This window comes from Sminthopsis crassicaudata, chromosome 4 (genome assembly GCF_048593235.1).
Source record: "Sminthopsis crassicaudata isolate SCR6 chromosome 4, ASM4859323v1, whole genome shotgun sequence".
NCBI lineage: Eukaryota > Metazoa > Chordata > Mammalia > Dasyuromorphia > Dasyuridae > Sminthopsis > Sminthopsis crassicaudata.
The window spans coordinates 298,290,581-298,305,189 of record NC_133620.1 but is presented as its reverse complement, the minus strand read 5'-3'; the positions used below and the strand labels follow the sequence as shown (position 1 = coordinate 298,305,189).

At 38.3% G+C, this 14,609-nt stretch overlaps 1 long non-coding RNA gene across 1 annotated transcript; it reads left to right on the top strand.

Moving 5' to 3' along the window:
* The first annotated feature begins 343 nt into the window (after positions 1-343).
* Positions 344-7,123, top strand: LOC141541295 (uncharacterized). The gene is made up of 4 exons (XR_012481730.1): positions 344-409; positions 968-1,091; positions 3,143-3,256; positions 6,155-7,123. It is a non-coding gene; the product is annotated as an uncharacterized LOC141541295 (long non-coding RNA).
* The last annotated feature ends 7,486 nt before the right edge of the window (positions 7,124-14,609 follow it).

The following is a 14,609-nucleotide window of genomic DNA, read 5'->3' as shown; positions in this document are numbered from 1 at the left end:
TAGGAAGAGAACAAGAAAAGAAGAAATTAAAACCCACAATTCAATGTCAAATTAGACATTCTGAAACTCCAGGGAGAGATTAATAAAAATGAAACTCAGGAAGCTATTGAACTAATAAAACTAAGAGTTAATTTTATGAAAAAACCTAACGAATTAGATACACCTTTGTGTAAGGGTTCTTTAAATGGGTCAGCATGGCGCAACAGGAGGTTTGAGAGGTCCAGAAGCAATTTTCTGTGGCTAGGAGCTGTCCCATGGGTAGGCTTCCTAACAGCAGATGGCTCCCTCTCTGATTGGCTGTGTGGGAGACGGCACAGAACCTTTTTAAGACCATTCTAGCAATGGGTCAATCTCTTCAGTCTCTTTATTCTGGGGGTAGTTGAGCCAAGCTGATGAATAGGCAAGAGAGGTAAGGAGCTTGACAGTGAACACGTTGTTCTCTCACAGACCACACATTCACTTGGGAGTTAACAGGTCAGGGCATTATGTGAGCAAGGATAATAAAGACTTTGAGTTTGCACATGGCTGTTCCTTGAGCAAGCTACCGGATATTAAACTAGGATTCAAAAAATTGTACCTAGAGATCTCTGAAAGCCGCAGAGGAGGCAGCCAGGTAATTAGTTGTTACTGCAAAGGTCTGTGGCCTGAGGCTTTCTGACGTCCTGGGAATTAGGAGAGACTGGCGATGTGAAATATTGAGTAACGCTAGAGCAGGCCAGAAGCAGCCCCCTGAGGACATTTATGCTGCCCACGGGGTTATGGCAACTGGGCTGAGTGGCGGAGACAGAGTGTGAGCTTTTGTTTTTACTATAGTCCGGCCCTCCCACAGTCTCAGGGACAGTGAACTGGCCCCCCTCAGTTTGAGGACCACTGTCCTAGAATGTTCTGAAACCCATGGGCAGTTTTCCAAATGGTTCATAACTGTTGGTCAGTAACTGTTTCTAACTACTGTCCAAAACTGTCCAAGCTTTCCCCACAGCGAGGTCTGGGGAATTTGTGGCCCTGCGGCTACCTTGTGCAGCTTCTGGAGCAGCCTAAGTAATTACACTCATGTTGAGGACAGTGGTCCCTTCAGGAGGAGAGGTGTCCAGGTAGGTGTATTTCTTTTCAATTCATTAACTTCACTTCCAAAATAAAAACAACAACAAAAAAAAAAACTTAACTGGAAAGCAGAAAAACCATTGAAATAACAAAAAATATTGTCAAATCCCACCAGAATAACAGGGAGAATTCAAAAGACATAACAATTAATTTCCTTTTCAAGAAAATATTTAATAACAGAATTTTGGTTTTTGTTCTTTGTTTTCACAACATCCTGTGCATCTCTCAGGCTCATTAGTGCATCGGTTCTCATCCCAGCCTTGAGAATAATCTCTTTTATTCTCTAATCCTTGTTGCAGTATTAAAGTATACATGTTATTGCCTGTTGTAAGTCAAAGAATATCTCAACTAAATTCACATTTTGTGATTGGAGCTATCTGAGAGAAACTACCCATCCTATATTTTAAAAATGCCACCTGAAATCACAGCCAATAAGTGGATTTTACCTTTGGAGATAAATTCTTTTGACATACAGACACTTTGCCATAAGCATTCATCCTCTGTAATTATTCCTGTGGTTACACAAGGAGTCTCTCAGTTGCCTTCCTTCCATTTATTTTAATGATGAGTATGGAGGCAAAATGAAAAGGAGAAAGGAGGAAATTGGGAAACAATCTGAAAGAATTGATCACTATCATCCATTGTGTTGGAGAGGGTTCTGCTTACTGCTTGAAAAGCAGTGCCTGGGCTGTGCTACGTTAGGGACTTATGGGACAGCTACTTCTTTAGTTGGGTGGATGGGATAGTTGTTGTAATAAGGAATTATAGCAGTTTGGTTGACATCTTTTCCCTCAATGAAATCTGCAACTGAACAGGGAAAGAAACAGGACAATTCCCAAGGCTGAGAATCAATCAACAAAGATTTAGCAATACTTGTTTAAGATGCACAAATTCCATTTTAAATGGGAGGACAACAAATACATAAACTAGAATCCACCAAAAAAATACAGAGTACAGAGACAGTCACATGAGAATGCATAATCCTAATAGAACAGCTGGAGTCCTGTAGGAAAGAGGTGTACAGGGTCATGAGGTTGATGGCAAGGAGACTAAAGGAAAGCAAGCCTCTGGGGGAGGAGAGTCGTAGAGGAAGGGCTTAGAACCTGCAGAAGCTAATGGATGAAATGTGGGCAAAGTAAGAGAAAAGGGTAGGGGATGACTGATCCTGCAAAGCTGGGTGCCCGGAGTAGAGAATTTCAGACAAGGGGAGAGTTTGGGGGACCAAGATTATGCAATGTGCTTTGGACACATGGATTTTCAGCTGCAAATTGGCTCAGATTCAACATGGGCAACAGAAATATATGGGAATTGGGGAGCACAGCTGAGGAGGTAGACTCCAGCCTCATCAACATAGCTGGGAGTGTTTTGCTTAGAGATGACAATTGGGCCTCATCAGTTTCCAGGACATAGATGACTGGTGACACAGGCATAAGGGGGTCCTCCCCGGGTCCATGACATAAATAAAGATCCAGTCAAAGAGCCAAGCAGGACACACAAGTCAGTAAAAAACCCAGAGATGGCAGAATCTGGAAAACTCTGAAAAGAGAGGGAGAAGAAAAGGCAGTCACTCCCAAAAATGCTGCCAGAGAGATGCTGAAGGAGGAGAATTAGACAGGGCTCTTTCAGCTTTTGCATTCCAGAGGTTATCAGTCACTGCATTTCAATGAGTAAAACTCATCTGAATGAGGAGGAGAGAAGCCAGAGTGCACAGAGTTTAGGAGAAAGAATAAGAAAAAACATTGATTTTCTACTGTGGTGAGACCCTGGACTAAGCCCTGGGGATGGGGTGGATACAAAAGCCTGGGGGACCTCCCAGTCTCCATGGAAACAAATCTGCACCAATCAGTGGTTTACAAGGAAAACTGAGAGTGTGTGGAGTAAGATATGATGAACTGAAGAACCACAATAAGGATTATACCCAGGACCTAAAGGCTTCCCCCTTAAAGGATAGAAGGACCTGGGATCTGATATTCTGAAAGGTAAAGGTAAATGGAATGCAGCCAAGAATAAATTACTCCTCTAAACTGAGATTTTCTTTCAGAGAATAGATGGACATTCAGTGAATCAGGGTGACTTGCATTCATTGCTGATGAAAAGACCAGAGCTAAACAAATATTGAAAATCCAATTATTGAAATTAGAAGAAGCATAAAAAGGTAAGCAGAGCACTTAAAAAGTATAATTCTGTTATGGGTATACATAGAGAGTATATGTATAATTTCATATTACTGTTCCAATAAAAAAAAATAAAAAAAAAAAACTAGAGGTGAGAAGGGCATTATACTTGGAAAAAAGAGAAAAGTGGAGGGAAAATGAGGGAAATTAAATCTCAAGACGAAGCAACGAAAACCTTTTATAAATGAGGGAAAGCAGGGAAGGGGATGAATGTTTTGTGAATCTTACTCTGGACAGATTTGGCTCAAAGAGAAAATATTACAAATATTTGGTTTCCCTGAGAAACTTCTCTCACCTTACAGCAAAGTGGGGTAGGGGAAAAGCAAAAGGGGAAAGGGGGAAACTAAATAGAAGGGGAAACAGAAATTACTAAGCAAAGGTGTAAGAAAGGGGGAGGGACTCTAAAGGAAGATGGCTGGTTGAGGCAAGTAGTGCTCCTAAGAAAAATTACTGGGGAAGGAGGGAAAGGGGAAAAGGAAAGAGAAAAGTATAATTTGGGGAATAAGATGGCAAGGAAATACAGTTTTAACCATAAATGTGAATGGGGTGAACTCTCTCAATAAAAGGTAAATGGATAGCAGACTGGCTTCTATAATACATTGTTTAAAAGAAACACATTTAAAGCAGAATGATACATACAGAGGAAAAGTAAAAGGCTGGAGCAGAATCTATTATGCTTCCGGTGAAGTACAAAAAAGCAGGGGTAACCATCCTGACTTCAGATCAAGCTAAAGTAAAAATATGTCTAATTAAAAGGAATAAGGAAGGGCACTATATATCTATATCTATATCTATATCTATATCTATATCTATATCTATATCTATATATCTATATCTATATATATATATATATATATATATATCTATATCTATATCTATCTATCTATATATCTATGCATATATTTATCTATCTATCTATCTATATTGGAAAAATATAAAGGGCTATTGGATAGGGGCAGCAAAAGTAATAAAGGTGACAAGACTACCCAAGACTGGGTACCCAAATACACCTATTTATTTAGTGCTATGACAAACTCTCAAGCTATTTTACTGACCCCTGCCCAAAAAAAAAATTAATCTGTAAGAGCAAAAGGTCAATTTCAAGGGAATCAATTAAAAAAAATTGAAGGTGACCTCTGCTTTATAATGTAGCTTTAGATGTCATATAGCTAGGCCATTCAAACCATTTGGTACTAGATAGGAAAAAGAGCAGTTATCAACGGAATAGGTTAAGTTCACAGAACAAATTAGTTAATGACTATAGCAATCTAGTGTTTGACACAGATCTGGAACAGCTAGACCATCAAAACCATTTCGTACTAGATAGGAAAAAGAGTCATTGATCAGTGGAATAAATTAGGTTCACAGAACAAAATAGTCAACTACTATAGCAATCTAGTGTTTGACCCCAGCTTTTGGGATAAGAATTCACTATTTGACAAAAACTGCGGGGAAAATTGGAAACTAGGATGGCAGAAACTAGTCATTGACCCACACCTAACACCATATACCAAGCTAAGGTCCTAATGGGTTCATGATCTGGAAATAAGAATGATATAAACAAATTTGGAACAGCATAGGATAATGTACCTCTCAGAACTATGCACGAGGAAGGAATTTATGACCAAAAAAAAAAAACTAGAGATCATTATTGATCACAAAATAATTTTAATTAGATTAGAAAAATTACCCAAGCATATGTTTTGTAAATAAAAAGCTATATGATAAAATTTTTTTAAAAGATAAAGCCAGCCTTGGTCCCTGAATCTCTGGCTCTCTGGCTCTCTGGTTGATTGGATGCCAAGCATATTGGCGGCAAAAAGTATTGACCTTGCTATTGTTTTTTTACAACATTATCCCTTGCACTCGCTTCTGTTCTGACTTTTCCCTTCCCTCCCTCCACCCCCTCCCCTAGAAGGCAGGCAGTTTTGTACAGGTTTACTATGTTATATTATATCGCAGATACAATGTATGTGAGCAGAACCGTACAGTTCTCTTGTTGCACAAGAATTGGATGCAGAAGGTAAAAATAACCTGGGAAGAAAAACAAAAAAATGTAAACAGGTTACACTCATTTCCCAGTGTTCCTTCTCTGGGTGGAGCTGATTCTGTCCATCATTGATGAAATGGAACTGAATTAGATCTTCTCTTTGTCCAAGATAGCCACTTCCATCAGAATACATCCTCCTACAGAATTATTGTTGAAGGGTATAATGGTCTTCTAGTTCTGCTCACTTCACTTAGGATCAGTTTATGTAAGTCTTTCAAAGCCTCTCTGTATTCATGCTGCTGGTCATTTCTTATAGAACTATAATATTCCATAATATTCATAAACCATAATTTATCCAACCATTCTCCGATTGTTGGACATCCATTCAATTTCCATTTTCTGACCACTACAAAAAGGGGCTGCCCCAATCATTTTGGCAGAAGCATGACCTTTCTATTGTTGCCTTATATTGTCCTATATTGTTATACTACTTTGATTGTCCTATTTTTTGCTCAATAAAATAGAATTTTCATTTGGTGGGAGGGTTAATAAATGTATTGATTTAGAATATACTTTGCTTTATGAATCGTGTTTGGAGAGAAAAAGCAAAGCAAAAGGAACAACCATGGAAGAGAGAAAAAAAAAGTGACCACAATACATGGTGTTACATTTTTTTTCTCATTTTTTTTTAATGCAGAGGGCATTTTCTGTCCAAAGACTATTAGGATTGCTTTGGATCACTAAAGCACTAGGAAGAGCCAATTCTCTCCTATCTGTCACAAATTCTTGTTATTTCGTACAAAGTATTCTTCCTATTTTTGCCACTCACATCCTTCCCTGTTTCCTAATTCCTTCTCCTTTGCTCATATGTTGCCTCCTTCATCCACAGACTTGAACCTGCCACTTGGTAGAAGGCTCTGCCAACAGACCCTGGAGGACCTCACTGGTATTTGACCTGCCCACATAGCTCGTGGTGTGAAAAAAATCTAAATTAACTCGACCACCAGGCTAAATGTCTACCCTCCACAGAATGGGCCCCACTGCCTGGCAGAAGCTACCACCAATGGGCCAAGGCGTTCCTCTTCCTCAATCGACCTCAACTCTTCATCACGTATTGGGTAAAAAAGAAAAAAATTAACAACGACAACAAAAAAGCAGACAAGGTGACCCACCTTAACCCCTCCTAGGATGAATGTGTGTCCTCCAGAGACTTCACCCCAAAACCTAGAAGAATGCCAACAGGCCGAATGGAAGGCATTGTGCCATCTTTGGAAAAAGATCCTCCCCCCAAAAAAGACACCAATCACCCTCAAAATGTAGTCTGAATGTGTGACCTCTGCAGATGTGGTTCCACCACCTGGCAAGAAAGTTCCACAGATGGGCCAGGGCGCTCCTCTTCCCCAGTTGATCTCCCCCCATTTCCCTTGAAAACCTGAGAGAACAGATGCCCAACATAAAGCTCCAGCATTCACTGTGATGCCAGCAGGTGGGCTGGCCTTGGCAGTCCCAACCCTGGAAGAAGCCAGTCTCTGAGCTGACCAATGACCACCCCACCCCTCTCAGCCTTCTCTTGCCTCAGGCTGCAGCACTTGCCTGAACAGGCTTTAGGCACTCCAGCCAAAGACCCAGGAAGAGGCTCAGCCCCTTATAAAGGAAAATTGCGAACACCAGTCCAGGATCCTGTTCACAAAGATGGTAAATTGAGAATCAAGAATTGCTAATTGTACATGTAGTTTCAGTCAGACTTGGTACCCAGGTCTCTGGCTCACTGGATGCCCTAAACAGCATAGGTATTGGCTGTCCTGTTTGGACAATGATCTCTTATATATTAAAAATTGAATAAAATTTTAATTTTAAATTTTTTGTAGTGTTTAGTAAATTTACTTTTTATAAGCATTGCTTTTATGAATCATGTTGGGAAAGACAAATCAGAGCAAAAGGGAATAATCATGAGAGAGAGAGTGAAACAAAAACATAGCATATGGAGTTTTACATTCTTTCTCTGTAGTTCTTTTTGTGAAAGACTTTGGACAGCAAATGCCATCTTCAATCGGGATTGCTTGGATCACTAAAGCACTGAGAAGCAATTCTTTCCTAGCTGATCAATACAAAGTCTTGCTGTTATTTTGTACAAAGTATTCTTCCTTCTGATTGTTCCACTCAGCATCAGTTTGTGTGAATCTTTCCAGGCCTTTCTGAAATGAGCTTTTTCATCATTTCTTATGTAATGCTAACATTCCTTTACCTTCATATATTGTCACATCTTGTTCAGCCACTCTCCAATTGATGGGCATCTACCGATTTTCCAGTTTCTATCATAAAAAAGAACAACTACAACTTGGCACAGGGTCCTTTTCCCTCCCCTAAAATTTCTTTGGGATACAGACTCCCCACCCCCCCGTAAGGCAATTGCCATTTCTCAAGGTATGTGCAATTTGATAGCCCTTTCTGCAAGGATCCAAATTGCTCTCCAGAATGGTTGAATCTAATGCTAAATGAGTGGATGAAACAACAAATTACAGAAACATTCCATAATTCCACCAAGAGAATTACAATCTGCAGCCAAAATAGTGAATTCTTAGGGCATATTTTTTTCTCTCCAAATAGGTATGTGAAAAAAATAGAGGACATCAATGACATGGACATGCAACTAAGCAAGTGAGGAAAAAAAGTAAAAGTCCCAATTAAATATCAAATTAGAAATCTCAAGGAGAGCTTAATGTGAAAATTAGAAAACTAATGAACTAATTAATGAGTAAAGCTAAGAGTTGGCTTTATGGGAAAAAGCAACAAAACAGATAAAACTTTGGCTAATTTGACAAGAAAAAGGAAAGAAAAAAATCAACATCAAAAATAAAAGGGCATAGAGAGCAATTTGGATCTATGCAAAAAATTGTGTATACCCTTTGATTCAGAAGGTTTTCTTCTGGGCTTCTATGTCCTAGAGATCCTAAAAGAGGGAAAGGGACCCATATGTGCAACAATGTTTTGTATTTGCAAGAAACTGGATATTGAGTGGCTGCCCCTAAGTTACAGAACGCCCAGATATGTTACGGTATATGAATTGTATGGAATATTAATGTTCCATAAGAAGCCATCAGCAGGTTGATTTCAGAAAGGCCTGGAGAGAGTTACATGAACTGATGCTAAGTGAAATGAACAGAACCAGGAGATCATTGTACATGGCAACAGCAAGAGTATACAATGATCAATTCTGATGGACATGGCACTTCACAATAATGAGGTGATTCAGAGCATTTCCAGTGACTTTGTGTTGAAGAGAACCATCTATGCCCAGAGAGAGCATTGTGGAAACTGAGTGCAGATCACAACATAGCATTCTCACTCTCCTTGTTGTTTGCATTTTATTTCTCATTTGTTTCTTTTTGATTTCATTTTTTTTTGTGCAGCAAGATAATTGCATAATATGTATGCCTATATTGGATTTAATGTATATTGGATTATTATCTAAAGGAAGAGGTGGGGACAAGGGGGAATAAGTGGAACACAGGCTTTTGCAAGGGTTAATGCTGAAAAATTATCAATGTATATCTTTTGAAAATTAAAAAGGTTTAATTAAAAAAATGAAAGGGGGGAATTCACCACCCATGACAAAGAAATTAAAGCAATGATTAGGAGGTATTTACCCAAACTTCTGGCAGGAAGTATGGTGATGTAAGCAAAATCGATGAATATTGAGAAAATTGTAATTTTATCTTTTTTCCCCCTTTCTTCCCCTATATATCTTCCAGGCAGGTTTCAGTTAAGCACATATATTTTTATGTTCACACAATGTGTTTCTGGATATAACACATTCATGAACCCATGTATGTATACAGAAAATGATCAGATGCATATACTTACATACATATGTACACATGTGTACATATAGACATTCATAACAATGACCTCTAAAACAATTTTATATACCTAAGTATAATGTAGATTTCTCTTTTAATTGAATCATTTTTTAAGTTTGACATTGTGTGAGATGAAGGATTAGTACCCCTAATTTATTTTGTCTTTTTTTGTTTGTTTTGCTGAGGCAATTGGGATTAAAGGACTTGGTCAGGGTCACACAGCTAAGAAGTATCAAGTGTCTGAGGCCAGATTTGAAATCAGATCTTCCTGCCTTCAGAAACTATATTTTATCCACTGCCCCACCTAGCTGCCCCCACCCTTAATTGTTTTTCTCAAAAATCCTCCTCCCTACCCCAATTGGCATCAGAGGTGCTCAGGGCAGAAAAGCAAAAACAATTCATTATGATCTCAGGAGACAGAGCTCCAGAAGACTGCTGTGTCAGTACAGCAGGGGAAAGCACAAGCTGCAAACACTGGATTATTATAGACCCTAACTGGGAAGTCCCCACTCACTTCTGACCTTTTCTCCCCTTAGCTGGGTGAGTTCAGGCTTCCATCCTAATGCAGAAATCTAATCTATCTCCTTTTCCCCAAGATTTTGCTTTCCTTTTGCCCTTTCCCTCCTCCCCAGTGTTTTCATTCTGATCACCACTTTCCTCAATCAGCTCTCCCCTTTAATAGCCCCTTCCCCACTTCTAAACCCTTTCCCCTTCTACTTCTGTTTTTCCTTCTATTACCCCTCACCCCCCACACTCTTTTTTCTCTTTTCCATTTCTCTCCTATTTCCCTATAGGGTGAGACAAGTTTCTTTGTGATGCATAATATGTATGATATTCTCTCTTTGAGTCAAATAGATGAGACTAAGATTCACAGAATGCTCATCCCCCTCCCTTCTTTCCCTCAATTGTAATAGATCTTTTGGGCCTCTTCATGACATGTTGTTTACACCATTTTACTTGCTGAACAGTTGATTTTTAGCAGCAAACCAAGTTCTTTTTCATTTCAGAATATTTTATTTGCTGATTTTGTTTCCTCGATAATTGAATTATTTCTTTCTAGCTACTTGCAGTATTTTCTTCTTAATCAGATAATTCTAGAATTTAAGTACAGTCTTCCTTGGAGTTTTCATTTTAGAGTCTCTTTTAGGAGGGGATAGGTGGATTCTTTCTATCACTATTTTACCCTCTGGTTCAAGGACTTAAGGGTAGATTTGCTTGATGATTTCCAGAAAGATGCTGTCTAAGCTCTTTTCTTTAACATGGTTTTCAGGTAGTCCAATAATTCTTAGATTGTCTCTCCTGGATCTTTTTTCTAGGTCAGTTGTTTTTCAGATGAGGGATTATACATTTCCTTCTTTTTTTTTGGTGTTGTTTGATGGTTTCTTTGTGTCTCGTTGAGGCACTCACATTTGTTAAATTTTAATTTTTAGTCACTTATTTTCTTCGTTTAGCATTTTTTTCCACCTTGTTTTGCATTTGGTCAATAAAAGTTTTAAGGGAGTTGTTTTATTCATTGGATTTTTTTCCCATTTCACCAATTCTATTTTGGGGGAATTGTTCTCGGTTTTCATTTCACCAATTCTGTTTTTCAAGGAGTTCCTTTCTTTTTCCATTTCACCAAATTTATTTTTTAATGAGTGATTTGCTTCAGACAATTTTTGCATTTCATTTTCCCTAGCTTTCAATCCCTTTCCCTATTTTTCTATTTTCTTCTAGTATCCTTTTTGAATTCTTCCAAGAGAGCCTTTTGAATCAGAGAGCAACTTATTTCACCCTTTGAGGCTCCAAGTGGAGTTCTTTTGCGTTTAGGGGCTGGTGTTGCCAGCTTCCTTCCCATGCTGGGTAGACGTGGCCAAGTCCCATTTCTTATTCTGGGCCTCAGGGGCTCACTATTTCCTTTCTGTGGTTGTGTTGGACATTTCATAGCTAGCCTGCTAAAAACAGAAGAAAATGTCAAGGATATAATCGAAAATAATGACTTGGAAAATAGATTTTAGAAGAAACCAAAGCTTCAGAGTAGTGAAATGCCATGAGAAAAAAAAAAACAGACAGAAAAAGGAGTCTAGACAGACCATGTCCACATACCATCAAAAGAAAAATGTCCAGATCTCGTAGAACCAAAGGGTAAATAAAGTAGAAAAAGAAAGAATCCACTGATCACATCCTCAAAGAAATCCCCTCAACTTAAAACTTTCAGGAACATCATTGCCAAAGGTCAGAGAGTCCAGGTGCAAGAGAAAAACACTTCAAATAGAAGATTTCCAGTGGGGATCATAACTGTACTGGTGCTTATTGCTTCTATTGTCAAAGAGAATAAGTGAACATCTTTGCAAGCAAGAAGAATGGGGAACAAGTGACACTTCAACCTCATTCTCCTCCAAAATGCTCAAAGGAAGGAAAATTCACACATATGCAACTAGGTACAGAATTCCATTTCACTTAACAAGGCAACATGAAGAAAAGTGGGGACAAGAGGAAGTTAAAGAAAAGGCAGATTAAGGTATTGTGGTACTGCTCATAGTGTTCAGTCCTTTCAATCTTTGGTGACTCTTTGTGATCCCTGAAATATGTTGTGGGAACACAAACCTGAGTTCTTAGGAACCCTTCCCTTTATGGGCATGTTCTATCTATACTGGCTAACTTGCTGTTCCTTGAACAGCCGAGCCCTGTTAACAGGAAAACTGTTCTCATGGGACACTAGGTGGTGAAGTGAAGAGGGTAGCACACCTGAAATCAGGAGGACCTGGGTTCAGATCTGACCTAAGATACTTGCTAGCAAGTCGTTCTACCCTGATTGCCTCCAAGAACCCAAAACTTCTCATGTTTGACAAAATGGAGTTCTTACTCAGTAGACTTAGTTCCTGAAGATCAGCTATAAACTCCTGTTCTAACAGTCCTTAACCCTTCAAACACTTGCAGTCTTTCTTGTCCTCTTTCAAATTACTCTTCTTTCTCTACCTTTATCCTCTGGGTGTCCTGGCTCCGTACTTCCTTTCATAAAGAAAGTCCAGATCTGGAAAGATGTGCATGAACTGATTTTGAATGAAACATGCAGAACCAGGAACACATTATATATACAATACCAGCAACAATGTTCAATGATCAACTATGAAAGACTTGGTTCGTCCCAGAGTTTCAGTGATCCCAAGAAATCCCAATGGTCTTTGAAGAGGAGATATCATCTGCATCCAGAAAAAGAACTAAGGAGACTGAATGTAAACAACAGCTCTATTCACTTCTTTATTCTCTTTTATTTTTTTTCTCTCTCCCATGGTTGTTCCCTTTGGCTCTGATTTTTTTTTCTCCCAATATGATTCACAAAACTATATGGGTTAAAAATAAAAGGGCATGATTTAACTGTTCTACTTTCCTCCAGTCTAGGATATTTATTTCTGTACCATTGGAAAGCACATATAACACAAAAGCAGCTTTACTTTGGTGCTCTGGAATAGATAATAACAGCATGGAATTATATTGTATTTAATTGATACTTTAACATATTAAACATATATTGGTCTACCTGCCATCTGGGAGAGAGAATGGCGGTTAAGAGGGGCAAAATTGGAACAAAAGGTTTGGCAGTTATCAATTCTGTAAAATTACCCATGCATATATCTGGTAAATAAAAAGTATAATTTTTAAAAAATAACAGCATGCAATTTCTCTTCCTGGTGCAAGACAATAGGTTATTGTAAAATTAGTTATTTCTGTGGGTGAGCATCATTCTGACACACACACACACACACACACACACAGAGAGAGAGAGAGAAAATTCCATCTTTTATCTCTGAACCTTGTCAATAATTATCTCCTTTTCGTGGAACATCCTCTCTTCTAACCTCCATCTCTTTTAATTCCTGACTCACTTTAAATCTAAGGCAAAAATATCAGTTTATGGAAGAAGTCCTATGTTTACCCTGCCAGATGCTAATGGTTTCTTCTTTAAGATTATCTGAAAATAAATATTTTTCAGTAGGTTCAATCAGGTCCAATTCTTTATGATTCCATTTGACTTGGATGTGTTTTTTGGAAAAGATATGGGAGTGGTTTGCCATTTCCTTCTCCAGGTCTTTTGACAGATGGGGACACTGAGGTAAACAGTATTATGTAATCTGTCCAGGGTAGAACTAGTAAGTATCTGAGGCTGGATTTGAATTCAAGCTATCTCAGTTCCAAGCCTACTTCTCTGCACCACCTAGCTGCCTTTTCTTAAATTTATTTATTGTTTATGTGCCTTTTGGCATATACATTGTCTTCCTTTTTTTTTTTTGCATGAGTAATTTTTTTAATAATATTATCCCTTGTATACATTTTTCCAAATTATCCCCCCTCCCTCTACTCCCTCCCCTTGATGACAGGCAATCCCGTACATTTTACATATGTTATAATATGACTTAGATACAATATATGTGTGTAAATACCATATTCTTGTTGCACATTAAGTATTAGATTCCGAAGGTATAAGTAACCTGGGTAGATAGACAGTAGTGCTAACAATTTACATCCACTTCCCAGTGTTCCTTCTCTGGGTGTAGTTATTTCTGTCCATCATTGATCAACTGGAAGTGAGTTGGATCTTCTTTATGTGGAAGATATCCACTTCCATTAGAATACATCTTCATACAACATTGAAGTGTACAGAGATCTTCTGGTTCTATTCATTTCACTCAGCATCAGTTGATGTAAGTCTCTCCAAGCCTCTCTGTATTCCTCCTGCTGGTCATTTCTTACAGAGCAATAATATTCCATAACCTTCATATACCATAATTTACCCAACCATTCTCCAATTGATGGACATCCATTCATCTTCCAGTTTCTAGCTACTACAAAAGGAGCTGCCACAAACATTTTGGCACATATAGGTCCCTTTCCGCTCTTTAGCATTTCTTTGGGATATAAGCCTAATAACAACATTGCTGAGTCAAAGAGTAAGCACAGTTTGATAACTTTTTGGGCATAGTTCCAAATTCCTGTCCAGAATGGCTGGATTCTTTCACAGTTGTGAAACCAACAATGTATTAGTGTCCCAGTTTTCCCACATCCTCTCCAACATTCATCATTATTTGTTCCTGTCATCTTACCCAATCTGACAGGTGTGTAGTGGTATCTCAGAGTTGTCTTAATTTGCATTTCTCTGATCAATAGTGATTTGGAACACTCTTTCATATGAGTGGATATAGTTTCAATTTCATCATCTGAGAATTGTCTGTTCATATCCTTTGACCATTTATCAATTGGAGAATGGTTTGATTTCTTATAAATTAGGGTCAGTTCTCTATATTTTGGAAATGAGACTTTTGTCAGAACCTTTAAATTTAAAAATATTTTCCCAATTTATTACTTCCCTTCTAATCGTGTTTGCATTAGTATTGTTTGTACGGAAACTTTTTAGTTTGATGTAATCAAAATCTTCTATTTTGTGATTAACAATGATCTCTAGTTCTCCTCTGGTCATAAATTCCTTCCTCCTCCATAGGTCTGAGA